The sequence below is a fragment of the Zonotrichia albicollis genome, chromosome Z (genome assembly GCF_047830755.1).
Source record: "Zonotrichia albicollis isolate bZonAlb1 chromosome Z, bZonAlb1.hap1, whole genome shotgun sequence".
NCBI classification, from domain to species: domain Eukaryota; kingdom Metazoa; phylum Chordata; class Aves; order Passeriformes; family Passerellidae; genus Zonotrichia; species Zonotrichia albicollis.
Window position 1 is genome coordinate 87,443,097 of NC_133860.1, and position 6,860 is coordinate 87,449,956.

The 6,860-nt window shown below is 44.7% G+C and overlaps 1 long non-coding RNA gene across 1 annotated transcript; it reads left to right on the forward strand.

The window, feature by feature from the left end:
* The first annotated feature begins 421 nt into the window (after positions 1 to 421).
* Positions 422 to 4,370, forward strand: LOC141727204 (uncharacterized). Its single transcript, XR_012578250.1, has 2 exons — positions 422 to 520; positions 1,291 to 4,370. It is a non-coding gene; the product is annotated as an uncharacterized LOC141727204 (long non-coding RNA).
* The last annotated feature ends 2,490 nt before the right edge of the window (positions 4,371 to 6,860 follow it).

The following is a 6,860-nucleotide window of genomic DNA, read 5'->3' on the forward strand; positions in this document are numbered from 1 at the left end:
CCAAAATGCTTTGCTTTGTATGAGGAGACACCAGAGCTGTGTGGCTGCCCAGCCGCACAGTTTGCAGATCCTGAGCATCCCACACATGTGCTTGTGACCAGCAGAGTCACCCTGTCCTGGCACGGACCCACAGCCACCCCTTGCAGCAGCACCCACCCTCTCCAGAGCCCGAGTGTGACAGATTTTGCACTGTGACAAAGGAGGGACAATGATCTGATAGGAGGCATTACATTAATTAGAGAGGCAAGGCTGGTGGTAGCAAGGGTATGGGAAGTGGGAAGGAAGGAGAAGAAAAGCACAAAACTAATCAAATTTGTACTTCTCTCACTGGAAGTATTTTTAATTTATAAGGTCCTGGAATACAGTTGTCACCCACTTCTGCAGTCATCATCATGTTGCCTCTCTTTTTTTTTTTTTTCCCCAGCTCTCCTGTCCCACCTTACTTGGAATGCCATCAATTTCCTCCCATCAGCAGGAGTTACAGTAAATATATTTACTTGTGGACAATCAGAGCTGAAAGGTGACAATATAATTAAGGTTTTTAATTCTATCCCTGAACAGTGGTCCAGAACTCATAATAATTGACTGCTATGAAGGCTATGTAGTTGTTACTTTGCTTTGTTTCATGTAATTGTTCACTTTGGCCAACTACATTTTTCCTGTAATCTGAATCCTATTCCCTGGGGGTGCAGGAAGTGTATCAGTAGTGCAGGAACATATGAATGGTAAACATGGACACTGGGCAGCCCCCTGGGCTGCACAGTATATCTGGTGCCGTTTGCAAGGCACCAGACATACTTACAAGGGAGGGAACACATTAGTGGGAGTAGTTGAGGAGTAAGATAATGGAGAAACAGGGAAGAAGGAAAGGCTTTTGATGTCACAGTATCTAAGACAAATCAGGCACTCCTCCCAATGTGCCTGACTGGATCTGCACGTACCCTTGATATTGCTGATACTCAAACTAGAGGAATGGCGATCACAAAGTATCAGAAATACTTCCTCACAGTTTTTTACTTTAAAAAATGAACAACTGTGGTAATTGCCTGGTTAGCCTGCTAGCTGTTTCTATGATTCTGTATTCCATAACTGATACAACACATGTGGCTGAGGCAGTACACTGGGTGAACAGAGCAGTCTCACCAACAGCAATGCCACCAAAAGCCTTTCCTTTGAGGCACGAAGTCAAAAACCTCTGCAACTGCTTCTTTAGAAGGAAGAAACAGGACATGACAATTGTTTATTACTACTGGTAATTAATATATAACAATGTCCGCCTCCTCCTCACAGGCTGGATCTCTTGAGTCCCACTGGTGCCAGCAGAAAACCCTCCTGCCTGTTTCTGACCTTGCAGAACTGGACTACAGGAGCTGTTACCACACATTGGCTCAATCTTCACCCCAGATCAATCAGCTCACAGTCCTCTCAAATGCACAGGGGTATTGTCCAACACATCATGCTCGGTCTTGGCTTGCTGGCTCCTGGGAACTGGCCCAGCAGCACATTTTACCCTTTCCTCCTGGCCTAGTCCCAAGCATTTGTTTTCCATCAAGATCTCCAGACACGGGTCCCACAGGCTCTAGACTTTTAGGTCTTTTTGGTCCCTATAAATCAAATATCTTACACTTTTTAGGAGTTTCGAAATGACTTTTCTATTAGCCTTTTAAGCTAATAGTCATTAGGCTTTCAGAATTACTTTTCTATTAGATTCTTATTCCTCTGAATAAAATTACATTTTATTATTATAAACATATATATTTATAGTATATATATATTTATAATAATAAAATGTAATAATTATATATAAATTCTCTGCATTTAATCCAGAGAAATATCATCAAGGAAAAGTGAGCACATCTTGGTTAAAAAGGAAGGAACGACAAGCAGGAATTAGTGAACAATAAACCAACACATGCATTTGGAAAGTTTCGGCAGAAGCCAGCAGCGGCTTTGCAGAAAGTGAGTCACTCCATGTACTGCAACAATAACTACAAGAAGTACTGGAACAATGTTATGCAACACTAACTTTGACTTATCACATACCTTATCACATAATACCAATAAGACCCTTCGGAGAGACTATTTTGGCCTGTAATTTGCCCTCCCTGACCTGCCTGTAATCTGTGATAGCACTCTCATTGTTTCACTGTTAAGGGGACTGGAAAACGGGACAGAAAAGATATCTTTGAAGAAAAAAAAAGAAAACATTAACAAAAGTTGGTCTTACATAAGACAATCAAACACTGATAATGCATAAAACGGGTAAGTAGAAATGTTTCTGGCCACCTGCTCCTTTGTTATGTCCATTGTTATGTCTGGGTATGGCATCCTCTCCTACCATTCTTGCACCTATTCCTTTGCTTTAGGATAGAATTTTTCCAGGGTGATAGAGCTATGTCCCACAGGAATTCCCGATTTGGTTATCTCCTACTCTTAGGCATTGTGCATGGTTTTCCTGAAGCTCAAAAAGCTTGCATGCAGTGTCTTGCACAAGCTGGACAAAATCTGGCAAGTAAGGGGAGATGTGACATGCTGAGATCTAACTTCACACAGTCAAGAAACAGTTCATCCCCCAGATGGTGACAGAGAAAGGTACCTAGGAATAACAGCAATGTATTCTGTGAGAAACATTTAAATTTGCAGAAGTAGCTGCTGGTTATCCCTGGCATCATTCCCAATGTCAGGGTTAGTGACTCATCTGGATGCGCCAGTGGCTTTGCTTTGAACCTCGGGTTACTTTCAAAGGAACAGGGGCAAAACCTGAGGGACTCCAGCTTCCACACCAAAATAACCCTTAAGAGCCCTACACATCAATCTCAACACACCAGAAATATAATTATAGTCCTCAATACACTTCTCTTTCTCCACTAGCGTTTTTAGGCAAGCAAACACCTCTTGGGTAAGAGGTCACGGGGAGTTTTAGTTTTGATTTGAGTCAGCTCATTTTGTTACAGATTTCACTTCAAATCCGTGCAGCTTCTTCTCCTAAGCTGGAATGCCACAGTTCGGGGAATGTGAACCCTTGCAACACTTTACTTTAAGCCTGTAATACTTGAGCTGGCAGCTTCTTTTCCATTATGCTTTTATAAGGGAAACTCCACAAGCAGTCCATGCAGAGTCACGGGCAAATGGAGGCAAGCACCCCATTGATAGAGCCAGCAGTTGTTCCAGATGGTGGCTGGGAAAGGATGTGGTCAGAAAATACCACTGGCTGCAGATGCCATGATGTTTAATATCACTTCACAGCAGACTTCAGTATCGATGTTCATGGCCATGGACAGTGAACAGATGCATTGCTGGCTGCACTTTTCATTGCAGCTGAAGTCTCTGGCCATCCAATCTCAGCATCCATCAGAGCATTTCAGCCAGCAGTCTATGGGACCAACATTTCATTGAGGCACAGAACAGTGACCTCAAGACTTTGATTAATGACAGGGAGGACAACCCAGGAGCAACTGTAAAAGACTCACACACACCACCTATGAGCCACTGAGACCAGCTGCACCATTTAAACCTATAGCATGCAAGTCAGCTCACAGGCTGCCCCCACGGCTGATGAGCTGGAGGGAGACTTTGGACAAGGGCATGAAGGGAGACAAGAGGGAATAGCTTCGTACTGGCTGAGGGCTGGACTACATGGTGTGTTAGGAAGAAATATACCTGTGAGGGTGGTGATGGACTGGCACAGGTTGTGCAGAGAAGATGTGGCTGCCTCACCCCTACAAGTCTTCAAGACCAAGTTGGAGCAACCTGATGTAGCAGGAAGTGTCCCTGTGCAGGGCAGGGGGTGGAACTGGACAGTCTCTGAAGAGCCCTAAGGGCAGCCAGCACAGCATACAAGGAACGACACAGAGACAAAGCTTCTACTGCCACACGAGTTAGAAGCGCCTTTCCTCTCACTTGGACATTTACTAAGCAGTAGCAGAGATAGCATGCTGCATGCTCTTTTCCCGGAGGAATTCCATTAGTTTTGTTGCTGTCATTCTGCTCCCCTCTGGCTGAGTCTGGGCTCTGCTGGGCATCCCTCTGCACCAGCTGCTGTTTGCTGGTCCTTACAGGTCTAGGAGATGCGCCCACACAAGTATTTGCAATCCTTAGTGCTCAGCAGGTGTTTGCACGCTGTCTGACCAAACCTTTCATGCCAACTCCCTACTTAAGCCTTTGCTTTTTCCCCTTCCCTAACCTCATTCTTGAAACTTGTAGCATGATCTTATGAACGTGTTCCTGTGCCCTTGAATCCATTAACTGCAGCAAAGTGGTTAATTATTTTAGCCTCTTTATGGCATCACTGTTAACATACCACACATTCATACTTCCAGTCATATAAATGATAGTCTTTAAATAAAGAGGACATGTGTTATTGAACTATTTATATTCAGAGCTGTCTGGAGCAGAAAAAAGATTCAAGCGGGCATAAGAAAGCAACAAAAGTTAATGATTCATAGATAAAATACTATGTTTTAATCTACAGGGTGAGTGACAAATCCAGGAAATTAGAAGTTAAAAGGGTACATGACTAAGGTGAGAGCCTCAGGACACATCTTCAGCTGCTGTAAAATTAGCGCCATCTGGGAGGAAGCCTTGCTGTAGCTAAAACAGATGGAAGAAATGCAGAGGCTCTCTGTGCCCACAGCATGTATCCTCATAGCTGCCTTGTGGGGGGACCCAGGGGGACCCTGAGAGCTGCCTCTGCCCCTCACAGTCAGGAAGGGGGATGACCATGCACGAGCACCGCAGACCCAGGGGTGCCCCACAAGGGCTCGGCACCCCAGGGGAACACCAAGGGCTCCATACCCTCACTTGGCATGGGGCTATCTTGCCTCTTCCATTTGTTGGGGGTGTTCTATCTCCACCTGTCAGTGCCAAACTGGTAATCCTGATGGCAATGAAATTCTTATATCCAGCAGAATTCTCTCCTGCGTGCATGCCCACTTGCAGGTTTTCCTCTCACCAGCTGTCAGTGAACTCATATCATGGACAAGGATGCACATCTTCACAGTCTCCTGGAAAGCCCAGCGCACTCTCCTGACCCTCAGCTGGGTCTACAGCTCCCCACAAGATACCCAGATTGGGACTTCTCTGCCAGATCAGCGTGTGGGCATAGTGGGACACTTCTGCATGGAGATACCAGGACTGGAGGTTGTATATGAGATCCTCCCCTCCCTGCCACTGCCCAGTTCCCTCCCTGCATCCTGAATCCAGAGACCATTAACACCCAGGGCACCCTCGGGGTGCTGAGCTCCACTGTCTGCAGCTAGGGAGGTCAGTCAGCTTTGTGCTGGGCGACAGACAATAGTACAACACAAGAATAAGGTGAACTTGGGTGTATTACAAGAGCTTACCTCTCAGGGGTTTTTAGCCCACCAATCATTCAGCATATCAATTATTCAGGTTAATTCACCTTAAAATATGAGGGGGAATGAGGGGGAAATATGAGTGAGGACCAGAAACATTTGGTTTAGGAGCATGAGCAGCTCTAACATGCTACACTAGGAGCTTTGTTCAGTGACTAATTTCTAATTGAATAAAAAACATTGATTCCACTAAAACAGAGGTGGGGGAAGGGGAGGGGAAAGGTACCTACAACAACCATCCAGTGCAACAACCTGTACTTTTCAGGGCAGTATCTTCTTTCTCCCAGCCAACTACTTTTAAATCTCTATTACATCTGCACACAGAAATCTGGAGTGAAATCATTAGAGTGATTCAGAAGAAGTCTTTTGCACAGGTGTTAAATGGAAACCACAAGTTGTTGCTGATGTTTAACTTTTGTAAGTAATGACTATAACATTGACTTTGTCCCTTCGTCCCGTTCATCTATAAAAGGGAGAGCTGGGAAGGGTTCTTTTTGATAGATTTCTCAGACAGAAATAAAGTGCAAGTGCAGCCATATTACATCTGAGAAACGTTTACTGATAAAAAGGGTAAGTGTTTTTACTAAAGGGAGTTTGGAAAAGGAGCAAGGACGGAAAAAGAGAGATAGAGAAAGAAACATGTAGTATATGGTAGAGATAATTCATGATATATATGTGTATAAAATATTGTGAAAGTCCACAGTTGTCTTTGACCACGCTGGCTGGGAGCAGAGTCCTATTTCTACTCAACTAGCTCCTGGAACACGTTAAGATAATATCAGGTCTGTTAAAGTATGAATGGGACTGTCTTGGGCCATGATTGCTGACTTCACTGCCATCTGCACATGGGAAGATTGCATCTAAACCTTCCTTGCATCTAAACCTTCCTTGCATCTGAACCTTCCTTGCATCTGAACCTTCCGGGGCCACGATTGCTGGAATGTCTCAGCTACTTACAAAGCCTGCATCTGAGATGATTACATCTACTGTGCTCAAGAACTGGTGTCACTCTACTACATATGTGCTGTATTCCTATTTCTAGAGTTTCATACTGTTGTTATTAGATTTCTAGAGTCCTATACTTTCTCTCGGTATTTTCTTACAGCTGCAGATCTTCACAGCATGGACTCCTTTTGCATGTGGCTCCTTCTTAGTCAAAGCTCCCTCAAGGCTCTCCCTGACTGGCCAACCCACCCCCTTTTATCTCAGTTATCTCACTAGCTACAGCTGCAGCCCAATGAAGGACATCGCAGCTGCAGCCCATCAAGAGCAACTGGGACCCACCAGGGCAAGGCCTATATACAGATATTCAAGTACAATACTGATATTTTACTAAGACTCAAAAGCCACTTCTACTATACATGTGAACACAGACTCTGCCTAGATACTCAGACATCCGTCTGGATCCCTGGACCTACCTTTGTCTGTTCCTGCACATGTGTGGATCCAGTTCTACCTGTGAAGAGAGCCAAAGAAACGTTCAGTCACCCGTGCCTCAGGCAGAAT